This window comes from Mobula hypostoma, chromosome 6 (genome assembly GCF_963921235.1).
Source record: "Mobula hypostoma chromosome 6, sMobHyp1.1, whole genome shotgun sequence".
Taxonomy (NCBI): Eukaryota; Metazoa; Chordata; class Chondrichthyes; order Myliobatiformes; family Myliobatidae; genus Mobula; species Mobula hypostoma.
This window is the reverse complement of record NC_086102.1, coordinates 145232203-145247894: the sequence shown is the minus strand read 5'-3', so window position 1 is coordinate 145247894 and position 15692 is coordinate 145232203. Positions and strand designations below refer to the sequence as shown.

At 42.7% G+C, this 15692-nt stretch overlaps 1 long non-coding RNA gene across 1 annotated transcript; it reads right to left on the bottom strand.

Moving 5' to 3' along the window:
- Positions 1–11625: 11625 nt before the first annotated feature.
- On the bottom strand, positions 11626–14839 carry LOC134348477 (uncharacterized). The gene is made up of 3 exons (XR_010018430.1): positions 14780–14839; positions 13702–13902; positions 11626–12323 (listed from the first exon to the last, which is right to left on the bottom strand). It is a non-coding gene; the product is annotated as an uncharacterized LOC134348477 (long non-coding RNA).
- Between the last annotated feature and the right edge of the window lie 853 nt (positions 14840–15692).

Here is a 15692-nt window from a genome sequence, read left to right as displayed (position 1 = left end):
TCTTCTGTAATTGGGAGACTTTCAATTTACATTAGTGAGAATATGTCAACAGGAGTGTCCTCTCTTGTAAATTTTTCAGGTATTTCCTTTTACAGGAATACTTTTTCAGTATTTCTAGGGTTAATTGTCATCTTGAATTTGATCTTGTAATTGTGTCCTCCAGGAAACAGGACCCACCTCTGGATTCATGATGATGCTGTTAGAGGAACAATCTTCTGTAAATTGAAAATGGGCACATGTGGTTGATGATCAGTAATAAAGGTGAACTTTCTCTCATACAAGTACCGATTGAAACGTTTTACAGCCCAAACCAGGCTCAGCTCTCTGCCAATCTGTGCATAACTTCTCTCTGCAATGGTATGGGATTATGATGCAAAGGCTATGAAGTATTCTTAGTGATATGACTGCACAAATACCATAAGGTGAGGTAACACAGGCAAGTTTCACTGGACAACCTGGATCACAATGTGTGAGTATAGTATCTGATGACACCATTTCCTTTGCCTTTTGGAAAAATACCTCACAATGCTTTGACTATTGCTAAGTCTTCCTGATCTGTAGTAATGAGTTCAAGGGGCAGAGCACAGTAGTCAGGTTTGGAAGGAACCTATCATGGTAATTAACTAATCCAAAAAAGGACTGCAAGTGTGCCATGTCCTTTGGCCTTGGGGCATCCCCCACTGTTTGGATTTTCTCAGCACACGTGTAGGTCTTGTGCGTCAATGGTGTGACCACAGTAAGCTCTTCCTTCAGTTAGTCCTGACGAAGGGTCCTGGCCTGAAACATTGACTGTACCTCTTCCTAGAGATGCTGTCTGGCCTGCTGCGTTCACCAGCAACTTTGATGTGTGTTGCTTGAATTTCCAGCATCTGCAGAATTCCTTGTGTTTGTGACAGTAAGTGATACTTGGTTTAAATAATTCACATGTGTTGCATTGTGCCCTGAGCCCATAATTTTCTAATCGTTTTAACACTGTCTTGAGGTTTTGAAGATGTTCCTTGTCATCCTCACTGATAACAATGATGTCATCCAGCTAACAGTGACTGCCTGGGCAGCCTTGCAGCTCCTGGCCCAGAGCTTTCTGCCAGTGTGCACATGTAGGCAACACTCCATAAATAAGCTGATTATAGTAATAAAGTACTTTGAGTGTTTATGTTGAGAAGTATGTTGGACTCTTCTTCCATCTCCATCTGTAGGTAGGCCTCAGCTAAGTCCACTTTCAGTCTAGAAAGGTTTGCAAAGATATCTCTATCCTGGGCAGAGGCTATTGATCTACTTTCAGTATTGGGTCCATGGTGACCTTAAAATCACCACAGATCCCAACAGAACCATTCTACTGGGACCACCGGCACTACATGTAGGCTCCACTCAACCTTGGAACGAATTCCTTCTGCCTTCATGCAATCTAGCTCACTGGCTACTGCGTCATGGATGGTATAAGGAATTGGATGAGCTTTGTAAAACTTGGGTGTGGCATTTTCATTTGACACTATTTTACCCTTGATATGTTTGAGTTTTCCAATACCATCCTTAAACATTGCTGTGACATCATCCATTACATTTCAGTTGGCTGTGTTGCAGGGATGTGGCATTCAAATTGTGGGTGGATCACAATGCTGGCTCACCATTTTTTACCATGGCCAAGCCAGGAGTGTTTCATAAACTGTACAGTATTTCTCTCAAACATCCACTATGTCAGAAAAGAATGTTCCTGGAAAGGGCACAAAGGGGAAAAGTGTAGTTCTAACATTGAAACAGAAAATGAAAATATGTAAAAGACTGGAAGTAGAAGAAACTAAGGTTTTTAATGAAAGAATACAACTTTGGAACCTCCACAATTTTAGACAACTAAATTACAAAGTGGAAAGCTAAAGGAATCATTGAACTCTGAGAGTGATAAACTATAGTTTGGTAATGTATTTAATGGTTTATGTATTTGAATATTAGTGCATTATGTAAAGTTTTTCTGAGCAATTCTCATGCAATCAGCACATTCACCCCCACTCCACATGGGTGCTAGAAGCCTGAGAGTATACCGTTTAAAAAGTTTAATTGTGCCAGTTGTTAGTGCTTTTATCTGCTTAGCCCCAGTGCATTGTATCTGCTTGCACAATCTTTCAGGATTAATGAAGGTATTTTATTCAGAGCACCATGATAGATGTTTAATGGATAGTTTGCACATAACAGCCTGTCCTCTCCTTGGCTCACTGGGAGCACTTGCATGCAAGTAAAGCCAGGGTCTTCACACTCTCCAGCTACAGCTGCAACCAATAAGTAACCAAAAAGAATACTCCAGCTGCCTGGGAGAACAGGTATGGTTTTATGGAAGCATGTGTTTACAATGTACAGGAACATCTGATGAGTCACAGTAACAATTGCTCTTGAGGTTGCTAGGCTCTTGCCAACAATGAGCAGTTGTTGAACTGGAAGTCAGAGTGATGTCACCCGCCTCACTGTGGCACAGCCTGTGGTGCACTTTGACTCTCCTGTTCTTACCGCAGGTGACTAGTGATGCATATCAAAACCACCACCATCAGGCTTGCCAGGTTGGCTCAGGATCTGTGTGTGTGTTGTTGTTTTTTGAGTGAACATATGAAGCAGAGGAGGGAAGCCCTTTGAATATTAGCTCCTGTTCTTAGCAATAGAGAGGATCTGTTCTGTGTGGTTCTGAATGGCCACTGATCTTCTTGCTACTACCATGGGGTAGGAGGTACAGGAGCCTTGGGTCTCACCACCAGATTCAGTAACAATTATTACCCTACTGCTATCCGGCTCCTGAATTGATGCAGATAGCTTCACTCACCCCAAATAGGAGCTGATTGCACAACCTGCTGACCCACTTTCAAAGACTCCACAACTCTTGTTTTCAGTATCTATATGTTTGACTTTTACACATAGGGTGGTTGTTAGTCTTTATGTTTAGTTTCTCTCAAAGTCTATTGTACTGCTTTATTTTCCTGTAAATGCCTGTGAGAAAATGACTGTCAGGGTGTATCTGGTGTCATATACTGCACATACCTAGAAAATAAATTTACATTGACTTTGAGGTGGAGAAGGGAACATAAAATAGAAACTGGTTTTCTAGTTCCAATATTAAAAGTTCTGATTTATGAAGTAGAAATTACTCTTCCTAACAATGCCAACCTAGATCATTCATTTGGGCTAGTGCCTGAAACTTGTCAATAGGACTATGGGTAGACCCTAGAGGGTCTGATAGACAAATAATTAGAATAAAAACTATTTTGTTGTATGGGGTTGCTGACAAATGCATGAACACAAGGCACCAGGTGTTCTTTTGGCTTTGAAAATTCCTGCACGTATTTGAGATACATTTTCCAGCCATCCTAAAGAGCAGAGAATTGGCTGACCGGGACAAGGCATCTACAGGAAAAATCCAAGGAGAAGATAAACCCAAAGTGGAGGGGATAAATGATGGCCAGGAGGAGCCAGAGCAGGATACGAACCCCGAGCTCTGAGGTGAAGCACTGCATAAGCCAGTGACTTAAAATAACATAGAATATGCCAATGCAACACACACACAAATTCTAGAGCAGCTCAGCAGAACTTTGGAGGAAAAGAAACTGATGCTGTTTTGTGCTGAGACCTTCCATTGGAACTCATATTTCTGCATCTGGAAATCTTGAGCAAATAGCAAAAATTTCTGAATATTAAGCAAATTCATATATTTAAAGTATCTATTTATACAAATTTTAAAGTGGGTGAAGGATCATGCTGAAGGGTCACAGTATTATTTGTTTATTCCCCTCCAATGGTGCTGCCTGATGAGCTGAGTTCCTCCAAAATATTGTGAGCCTTACTCCGTATTTACAGCAGCGGCAGACTCTATCATGTCTCAGAGTACGCTGCTGGTAGGTCATCCACTTGAACCATTAAACTTTCTCCCCTCTCTCTTCACATTACCTGACAATTAACAGGTTCCTGAACCAGTATGGATAACTTCATTCACCTCAATACCTAACTGATCCCACAACCTATGGGAACAACACCTTATATTCTGTCTGGGTAGCCTCCAACCTGATGGCATGAACATTGACTTCTCTAACTTCTGCTAATGCCCCACCTCCCCCTTGTACCCCATCCATTATTTATTTATTTATATACACACATTCTTTCTCTCTATTCTCCCTCTGTCCCTCTGACTATACCCCTTGCCCATCCTTTGGTTCTCTTTTCTCTCCCCCCCCCCGCCCTTTGTCTTTCTCCCCAGACCTCCTGTCCCATGATCCTCTCATATCCCCTTTGGCAATCACCTGTCCAGCTCTTGGCTCTATCCCTCCCCCTCCTGTCTTCTCCTATCATTTTGGATCTCCCCCTCCCCCTCCCACTTTCAAATCTCTTACTAACTCTTCCTTCAGTTAGTCCTGATGAAGGGTCTCAGTCTGAAACGTTGACTGTACCTCTTCCTAGAGATGCTGCCTGGCCTGCTGAGTTCACCAGCAACCTTGATGTGTGTTGCTTGAATTTCCAGCATCTGCAGAATTTCTGTTGTTTCCACAACCTATGGACTCATTTTACTGAAAGTAAGCATGCAGGTACAGCAGGCAGTGAAGAAAGCTAATGGCATGCTGGCCTTCATGACAAGGGGAATTGAGTATAGGAGCAAAGAGGTCCTTCTGCAGTTGTACAGGGCCTTGGTGAGACCACACCTGGAATATTGTGTACAGTTTTGGTCTCCAAATTTGAGGAAGGACATTCTAGCTATTTAGGGAGTGCAGCGTAGGTTCACGAGGTTAATTCCCGGGATGGCGGCACCATCATATGTTGAAAGATTGGAGCGACTGGGGGTATACTCTGGAATTTAGAAGGTGAGAAGGGATCTTATTGAAACATATAAAATTATTAAGGGATTGGACACGCTAGAGGCAGTAAGCATGTTCCCGATGTTGGGTGAGTCCAGAACCAGAGGCCACAGTTTAAGAATAAGGGGTAGACAATTTAGAATGGAGTTGAGGAAAAACTTTTTCACACAGAGGGTTGTGGATCTGTGGAATGCTCTGCCTCAGAAGGCAGTGGAGGTCAATTCTCTGGATTCTTTCAAAAAAGAGGTGGATAGACCTCTTAAAGATAGCGGAGTGAAGGGATATGAGGAGAAGGCAGGAACAGGGTACTGATTGTGGATGATCAGCCATGATCACAGTGAATGGTGGTGCTGGCTCGAAGGGCTGAATGGCCTACTCCAGCACCTATTGTCTGTTTTCAATTCATATTCTTGGTAATATTTTTGTTTCATTTGCTCAATTTGTCGTCTTTTGAACATTGGTTATTTGGTCTTTGTCTAAGTATATTTTTTCATAAATTTGATTGTATTCCTTTATTTTTCTCAATGTCTGCAAGAAAACGCATCTGAAGATAGTATATGGTGACATATATGTATTTTGATAATAAATTTACTCTGACTCTGACTTTGAGCAGGTGCAGGCAGAGGGGCCGCTAGCCGGCCACACTGATTCAAAGGGTGAGCAAGTGACCCTGCCCAGTCCTCCCTGCTCGTTTTGACTCAGCCCTGATTGTTGAAGCTCAAAGAAGAGCAGGCAGAAAGAAGGCACATGGAAGTGGCCGTGTTCCCATCCTTGCAGCCCTGCAACAGCTGGCACATCTAACCCTCTCCCTCTCCATCCCTCTGGTCTCCCAAATGCTCACTCATTCGTATGAGCTGTACATAAGCTGGGCATTTGTAACCAGGAGAGGACCTGTAGTTACTCCATGTCAAGGCCTCAAGCATCTGCAGCTGTCCCTTGCTTCTGACAAATCAACATGTAGAACGGAGATTGAAAATCTGGCTGAGAGGTACCACCACCACAACAACCTCACTCAATGTCAGCTAGACCAAGGAGATGGTTATTGACTTCAGGGGGAGGAAACTGGAGGCCTATGTGTGAGTCCTCATGGGGGATTAGATGTGGAGAGTGTCAACAACTTTAAATTCCTTGATGTTAGAATATCAGAGGATCTGTCCTGGGTTCAGCATTGAAGTGTCATTATGAAGAAAGCACAGCACCTCTTTTAGAAGTTTGTGCAGATTTGGCATGTCATCTAAAATCCAGACAAACTTCTATCGATGTGTGGAGGAGAGTATATTGACCAGTTGCATCAGAGCCTGGTTTGGAAACACCAAAGCCCCTGTATGGAGAAGGCTACAAACAGTAATGGATACAATCCAGTCCACCACGGTAAAGCCCTCCCAAGCTCTGAGCACATCTGCACGCAGTGCTGTCACAGGAGGGCAGCCTCTATCAGCAGGGACCCCCGCCACACTGGTCATGCTCCTCTCTTGTTGCTGCCATCGGGAAGAAGCCATAGGAGCCTCAGGACTCTCACTACCATGTTCAGGAACATTTATTACCCCTCAACCATCAGGCTCATGAATTGGGGTGGGGGGGGCAGGGAATCACTATATAACTTCATTCAACTTCACTCGCTGTATCACTGAACTGTTCCCACAACCTATGGACTCACTTTCAAGGACTCTTCATCTCATGTTTTCAATATCTATTGCTCATTTACTTTTATTATTTTTTTCTGTTGTTTTTAAACAATTTGTTTTTTTTTGCACATTGGTTGTTTGTCCTCCCTGTTGGGTGCAGTCTTTCACTGATTCTATTATGGTTCTTGGATTTACTGAGTATGCCCACAAGAAAACAAATCTCAGGGCTGTATATGGTGACATAGATGTACTTTGATAATAAATTGACTTTGAACTTTGGTCCCACATTCTATTCCACAGTAACCGAAATATTAATGACACCAAGTTCAGGGAAAATCACACCCTCAAAGGCTGGCAATGTCTGCAGACTGACCGTGGATGGTAAAAAGCCCGGGAAGCTGGGGGCTGAGAGATGGAGGCTGGGGTTAGGGTGAAATCTCTGAATGTCTGGATGGCCTGATTCAACCCACACGTCTCATCAATACTTCTCCGTATAACAAATAGACCATTTCTGAAAAGGAGGCCTCAGGAACAATAAACATAAAATTCCCTTTGTGGACTCCGCAGCAATTAATGTTTATGCTTGGCTTCCTCTTTTCACTCTCCCAACTAGTGTTGTACCTGCCCTGCTCTCTGGCTGTTCTCTGGACTCTGTTTGAAGATGACCCTTTCAGCTGACTTCGCAATGTTTATTTCAGGTCTGCCTCCCCTAACTCACGGTGGTTCAAAATAGTCAGGGTCATCTTATCAATATCTGCAAGCACTAAAACATCTCCTTGAAGCTGGTATGTGGTCCAGGCAGAGCAGCTGAGCTGGAACTGGTAATTGTGACCAGAAGAGTGCAAAAAGGTTTAGTCCAACCAACTTTGGGAAATGGGAGTCTGCGGCACATTTTACTTGGAACTATCAGAATTTCATCACAAATCCATTTCATTTTTAGAGCAACAAATAAAAACGCTGGAGGAACTGAGCAGGTCAAGCTGAGCTCTGATGAAGGATCTCAACCAGAAACATCACTTGTTTATTCCTCTCCATAGGTGTTTTGTGACCTGCTGAGTTCTTCCAGCGTTTTCTGTTGGTTGTTCTGCATTTCCAGCATCTGCAGAATCTCCTGTGTTTACTGTTACATTTCTATACATTGTATGAGGTTTGTCAGTATCCCTTGAATGCACACAGTTTCTTACCCCCCAGTATCCCATTCCTAAAACTCCCACCATTCCCGCAGTTTTCTTATCCCCAGGAGTTTGAGGAATAAATGGATATAATACTCCTTACACACAAGGAAGATCTGGGGCAATAGGTGTAAACTCTATAGAATTAGGTTAATGCAGTGTGCAAAGTGACCTTTCACTAGAGCGATGACTGTTGTTTATTACTTTACAAACAGAATCAAACTTTAGCTAATCTCTCAAACATTTACCAGCTCCGTAGGGCCCTTCTGCTATTCTGGCAGCAGAGAAATAGAACAAAGGTGCTCTGGCTTTCAACTGTGGCAACCAATTGGTATAAACAAACTTGGCTCCTAAATATATAGAGCTCCAGGACATGGGGTAATATTCCGGGGCTGCAAGAGCGAGTGAGTGTGTGGGCTGTTACTTCCCTGTAGCAGCATGGTCCCTACTTTATTAGCTGGGGTACCCTGATATTAGGACCTTGCCTTATATAAGCCAGTAAACTGACACAGATTTCAGACACTTTATTATCTTTGATTGCCATCAAGAAAGATAAATAGTCTGCAACCTATGGGCACTTCTATCAGACCACAGCAGCCAGACAAGCAAACTTTAAACGAACGCCTTGGGTTTTTAAGTTTATTGCTCAATCTACCGCACCTTGCCACAACACAATCAGTTTATGTGCCATCGAGGGTTCTTAGTGGGTGTCTGAGCAGACTGAATGAACACCCGCTGTGAGCAACCTGCTCTCCATTCATGAAGCAATGAAGCTACTCTCACATCCTCATTTTATGCAATGGTGAGCTTCTGTCCTGGTTAAGATCCAATTAATTCTTGCACTCTGTTTATTGGAACTGGGTTAAAACACTTATAATTCAACACATGATTAGGTAACACTTTGCAGTGTTCAAAATCTCCAATTTTGTTTAAACTGTAAAGAGTCGAAGCATGGGTACTCCCTGTGGTAAACTGATGAATTGATAATAGGCATTAGTTACCACTTGAATCAACTTTGCTCTGACATAGTGGGTCCACAGCAGATGCCATCTCATTGGCTCTCCACACAGCCCTGGAACATTTGGATAACAAAGATGCATACATCAGGATGCTCTTTATTGATTACAGCTCAGCATTTAATACCATCATCCCCTCAAACTAATCAATAAACAACAAGACCTGGACCTCAATACACCCTTGTGCAATTGGATCCTGGATTTCCTCATTGGCAGACTCCAGTCAGTTTGGATTGGCAAAAACATTTCCTCCACCATCTCCATCAGTACAGGTGCACCACAGGACCATGTGCTTAGCCCCCTGCTCTACTCACTTTACACTTATGACTGTGTGGCTAAGCACAGTTCCAACACCGTATTCAAGTTTGCTGATGACATCACTATTGTGGGCAGTATCAAAGCTGATGATGAATCAGCACATAGGAGGGAGATTGAAAATTTGGCTGAGTAGTGTCATAACAACAACCTCTCATTCAATTCAGCAAGACCAAGGACCTGATCATAGACTTCAGGAGAGGGAAACCAGAAGTCCAGGAGCCAATCCTCATGAGGATCAGAGATGGAGAGGGTCAGTAGTTTTAAATTCCTGGGTGTTACTAGCTCAGAGGACCTGTCATATAAATGAATTTGCAAAGAAAGCATGACAGCACGTCTACTTCATTAGACGTCTGCGGAATCCTTGACAAACTTTTCACACTGCTTTAATCAGGTAGAAGGTGCAAGTGACTCAGGATTCACACCACCAGGTTCAAGAACAGTTACTACCCCACAACCATCAGTCCCTTGAACACAAGAGGATAACTATACCCATCTATTGAGATGATCCCACAACCAATGATCTCACTTTAAGGACTCTTTATCATGCTCTCATTATTTATTGCTATTTATTTATACTTGCAGCTGCACAGTTGGTTGTGTTCTATGCTCTTGCTCTTTCATTGATCCTGTTTACAGTTACTATTCTATAGATTTGCTGCAATGTCCACAGGAAAAAGAATCTTGGGTTGTATGTGGTGACATGTATGTACTATGATAATAAGTTTTACTTTGAACTTTGATTTCCTGTGCTATACTGTTCCAACTAATCCAATGTTCTACTGGCTAGCTCCCATCTATCACTCTCCATTAATGCAAATTCCTATCACCCATTACTGAATGCTCACTGTGACCTACATTGCCTTTTAACCACATTATTTATCTCACCCCTTTAACAGAGAGCTCTCTGCTCTCTCCACCTCTGTAATTCCCTCCTGCCCTGAATGAGACATATTTGCTCCTCTAATCCCAGCCATTGATTTTCTTTCCATTGTTCTACCTTTGGACTATGGTACCTTCGAACAAATCTTCAAACTCTGGACTTTCATCCTACTTGAGATGCAATAACAGCTAATTACTAGTTTTTTTTCTTTTAATTGCCATTTGAGAAACCAAGTAACTTGCATTTTTTAACCATGGTCTATGTAGAACTTACAGATCCCAGCACTGCAGCTAAGAATATTTTATGTGTGAAGTAGGACAAAAGGAAAATGTTCAGACCATGGTCAAAGTTCAAAGTAAATTTTATTATTAAAGTACCTATATGTCACCATATACAACCCTGAGATTCATTTTACTCAGCAAATCTGTAGAATAGCAACTATAACAGGATCAATGAAAGATCGCTTAGAATGCAGAAGACAACAGACTGTGCAAATGCAAATATAAATAGCAATAAACAATGAGGACATGAGATAATGAGATAAAGAGTCCTTAAAGTGGGATCATTGGTTGTAGGAGCATTTCAGTGATGGAGCAAGTGAGTGTAGATATCCCCTTCTATTCAAGAGCTTGATGTTTGAGGGGTAGTAACTGTTCTTGAACCTGGTGATGGGAGTTCTGTACCTCCTACCTGATAGCAGCAGCAAGAAGAGAGCGTGACCTGGGTGGTGGCGATCTCTGATATGGATGCTGCTTCACTATGACAGCATATCATGTAGATGTGCTCAGTGGTTGTGAGGGCTTTACCCATGTTGTACTGGGCCAAATCCACTACCTTTCGTAGGATTTCCCATTCAAAGGCATTGATGTTTCCATACCAGGCCATGATGGACTATATAATTTCTACCACACATCCATTGAAGTTCATCCAAGTTTTAGACGTCATGCCAAATGCCTGCAGACTCCTAAGAAATTAGAGGTACTGCCATGCGTTTATCACAATCTCACTTACGTGCTGAGTTCAGGACAGGTCCTCTGAAACAGTAACATCCAGGAATTTAAAGTTTCTAACCATCTCCACCGCTGATCCTCCAATGAGGACTGGCTCACGGACTTCTGATTTCCCTCTGCTGAAGTCTATAAACAGTTCTTTGGTCTTGCTGACTTTGAGTGAGAGGTTGTTGATGTGACTCCACTCAGCCAAATCTCAATCTCCCCCTCCCTCCCACGGCAATTCATCACCATCCTTGATTCAGCCTACGACAGTGGTGTCATCAGCAAACTTGAAAATGCCATTGGAGCTGTGATCAGCCACCCAGTCACAGGTGTAAAGCTCAGTGGTCTATGCTGCAAATATATGTGGATCAGGAGCTGAATGGTCGACTGCCGTCGGAACAAGATTCCAGCAAGAGTCAGCATCTTTGGGACGGAAGGAAGGACGTGGGAGTAAACATGTGGACACGTCGATCAGAAATCTCAGAACAAAAAATGAACACCTCAGAGCAAAGGCACAGCTTGGAACAAGATGGAATTGTTCTCTCCTCTTGCGTGCTCTTATTAGGTGTTAGAAGTGTGTGCACTGATGTACTCGACAACAGGCTGGCTTGCCTTAAAACAACTCACGGAGCAGACATAGAACAATTTGTCCTGACCATCTGGTATTCCTGCCAGTTGAGCAGGAACAGTGGTGCTCGTCAAAGTGCTTAATATCATTCTGACTGAGAACCATATATAAGAAAATGTAAAGTAGTATTTATTAAAGGAATGAATTGTAGAAAAACACATAACCACTGCGTTGTTTTAACCACAGAGCTACCTTCATTTCAAACCACTGCAAACTTCAACACAGAATATCAAAAGATGTTGTATTGTAAAATATCCTAAATTCCAGTGGAGGAACCAAATTTGGAACCAACACTATTTTAGTGTAATAAACTGCATCTAAAATAGCAATGAATTACAAATGCCAACTTAATTTCCTAGCAATTATGATGAATTACATTGCAGCCACTGATCTCAGCTGTCAGAACTGCAGAGCAGTATCTATTCATAGCCTTCCGTCCCTCTGGTGTACATCCTGTCCACTCGACTGTTTTCTGTGCATCCACATTAAACGTTACCGGCTATTATACACCATTTGCTTACAATATGGCACAGATTCCCACCAACCCCACCCCCAACCACCAACAGCAGGATGGCAGGAATCTTAGGGCGCAGTTCTGTTGGCTTCCTGCTTATTTGTGTAACTTCAGCTGGATGAAAGATATTGCTCGGTATATTTGTAGCAGCCAGAGTGATGTCAAGTATCCCATCAGGCTTTTAGGGGGGAGGGGAACTCTGCTGCCTAGGACAGAATGTTGAAAACGGCAGAACAAAGAAATCACAATGAAGGAAGGAGGTTATCGACACCTCATCAGTCTCAACTGAGGGCAAGCTGAGACAGCTTTACAACCCTGTGGACTATCCCATTGTCAACATCCTACAGTAAGCGATCTGAAAGACAAAACAACCAGTTAGTGGTGTGTGACATCTTGTAGCAACTCACCGATGACATCACTGTTGGCAGAATCTGACAGGGTGGTAAGGTGGTGTACGGGATTGGCTGGTTGAATGGTGTCACGACAACCTTGCCCTCAATGTCAGCAAGACCAAGGAATTTACTGTGGACTTCAGGGAGGGGAAGTCAGGGGCATACACATCATTCTTCATTGAAGGGTCAGCGTAGAAAGGGCGAACAGCTCGAAGTTCCTGGGTGTCAACATGTCAGAGGATCTACTCTGAGCCCAGCACATTGACGCAATCATGAAGGTGGTGTGCCCAGAGGCTGTACTTTGTTAGGAATTTGAAGAGATTTGATATGTCACCAAACACTCTTGCAAGTTTCTTCAGATGTATGGTGGAGAGTATTCTGATTGCATCTCAGCCTGATATGTAGGCTTCAAAGCACAGGATTGCAAGAGGCTGCAGAGGGTTGTAACTCCATCACAGGCAAAACCCTCCCCACCATCAAGGACATCTACAAGAGGAAGTGCCTCAAGAAGTGGGTATCCAATACTATAAGCATTGATACCATCTGGAACATTCTCCCTTCCCATTACTATCATCCGGGAGGAGGCACAGGAAACTTAAGACCTATACTGAATAATTTAGGAACAGCTTCTGACCCTCCACCATCAAATTTCTGAACAGTCCACGAACCCATAAGTACTGTCTTATTTTTCCTTTCTGGCAGTATTTATTTCTAGAATCTGTAGTACATTCTATGTCTGCGTTCCACTGTTGCAGTGCAACAAATTTCATGTTGTGTAAGACAGTGATAATAATTCTGATCCTGAAAAGGACTCTCTGATTACAAATCTCAGGTAAATAGTTGGGTAATTTAGGATCCATATGTTTAAAGAAGTGGAGGATAGTAGCAACAGCGGTTTGAAGAAATAAAGCAAACACAGGCTCACACAGATAGGGATTGATTAATGTATGGGAGGTATGTTAAGAAATGTATAAAAGGTTCCTTACAAGACGAAGCTGGCTCGTTCATCTCCAGAGACCAGCCACTGAGAGTGTCAGAGAAGAACTTGCCAAGAGCAAACCCTGGCCACTTACATCAGGAGGGGAGTAATATCTGAATAGATGTAGCGAGCTTTAGAACTTATGAAAATAGACTAAAGAGTTTTGCAAGCAATGATAAAAATGTGAAGTTGAAAAGTTAACAAGTCTTGTTTGAAACTCTGTAGTGAATCTTTGAGGTGTTCCAATCAATTTATTTACTTATTTATTTTTTAAATTTAGCAATACAGTGCCGAGTAGGCCTTTCCCGTCCTCGAAGCCACACCATCCCAGCAACCCCCAATAACCCTGACTTAACCCTAACCTGATCACGGGATCGATCATTGTGTTCCTTGCCTCTGCATCAGGAAGGTAGATTCATTCAATAGCTCTTCTTGGGTTTGTAAAACCTCAGCTCCAAGACAAACAAGTGATTTCAGGTAGTCTTCAAAATCAGTCCAGACCATCTTTTAGATGCCATTAGGAAAACAGCTGAGTGTGGTGTTCACTGGTTTCGAGCATGTTTCTAGAGAAAAAAAAACGTCAAAAGGCCAGGAGTGTCAAACAACATCTGCTTTGCTCAGCTGGACACAGCATACCAGTATAGAATCCGCATACTCAATTCATTTTAGGCCCTTAGGTGTTACATGGTTGTGTGTGAAGACATTCCTTTGATTCAATTTTTGCACATGGAGAAATTCTCAATCTGGAGAGGAAATATAACAGACGGTGAGAGTCAGATCATGTTTTCCTTTCCGCTGAGAGATTCTGAGTTCTATTTTCCTTCTTTCTACCCAAAGCACATTTGGACCAGCAACTGAACAGAAAGCAATAGCCAGCACCCCACAACCTGCATTTACTCATACGGCATTAACTACAGTAAATCTCTTATGAAAATTGACCAATAAAGTAATTGGGGCATATCATCCAAAATCTTTTGATTTTTACTTCATAGTTACACAGTTGAGATAACGTACATGATGTGTGTGTGTGTGTGTGTGTGTGTGTGTGTGTGTGTGTGTGTGTGTGTGTATTTGCATGTGTAAGTATAATGAACTTGTAAGGTTTTCTCCAATATCCGGTCAATACACAGACACCTCACTCAGCTATTCAGGCTTTATATTTAAAACACGGGACATAGAACACATAACAGAGCCCAAGCCCTTTACCTCAGGATGTTGTATGCCATATATAAACATACTCCACGATCAGTCTAACCTTTCCCTCCTACATAGTCCAAACTCTCCATTTTTCTTACATTCATGTGTTCATTTAAGAATTTTTAAAATATTCCCATTGTATCAGCTTCTATAACCAATTGCTGGAAGTGTGTACCAGTCACTTTAGTCACTCTGTGTAAAAAATCTCTCTCTGACATCTCCCTTAAACTTTTCTCCACTCACCTTAAATGGATATCCTCTGGCGTCGGCCATTGCTGCCCTGGGAAAAGGTGTTGGCTGTCCACCCTCATGGGTTCGTACACCTCGACCAATTTGCCTCTCTTCCTTTGTCACTCCAAAGATAAAATCCCCTGCTAACTCGACCTCTTCTCGTAGGACATGCTTTCTGATCATGGAACATCTTGGTAAATCTTCTCTGCTCCCTCTCTAAAGCTTCCATATCCTTCCTACATTGTGGTAAACAGGACTGAATTTAGTATGCTATGTGTGGTCCAACCAAAATTTTGAAGAAAGGCAACATAACCTTGTGGCTCTTGAACTCAATATCTCGACTAATGAAGGCCAACACACCATGCAGCTTCTTAACCACCCTCTCAACTTGCATGGCGACTTTGAAGGATCTTCTATTTGAACCCCAAGATCCCTTTGTTCCTCCACACTGCTAAAAATCCTGATATTAACCTGGTGCTCTGCTTCATGTTCATTCCTCAAAACTTTATCACCTCACTTTTCTGAATTGAACTACATCTGTCACTTCTTCAGCAAACTCTGCAGCCTGTCTATATCCCACTGTAAACTCCAATAACTTTCTACACTATCCACAATACCACCCACATTTCACATTCAACCTCTAGTCCCTAGCCTGGACTCACAGAGTCACAGACATCAGACTTCTGATCTCCAGACAAGCCAATCAGGATCTTTGACCTTTGGGCCTCTATGTCCTGACCTTGGTCTTTGACCTTTGTACTTCTACCTCCAGAGTCACTGAGCTCTGGACTGACCTTCAGCTTTGCCCTCCAGACTTCGCCAAACCTCTGAGTATCAACCCCAGGACACTTGATCACGGGTTTGACATTTGGCCTTCAAGGGCTGGACGTGCATGGACCTCCGACCCCAGTAACCTGGGGGGGAG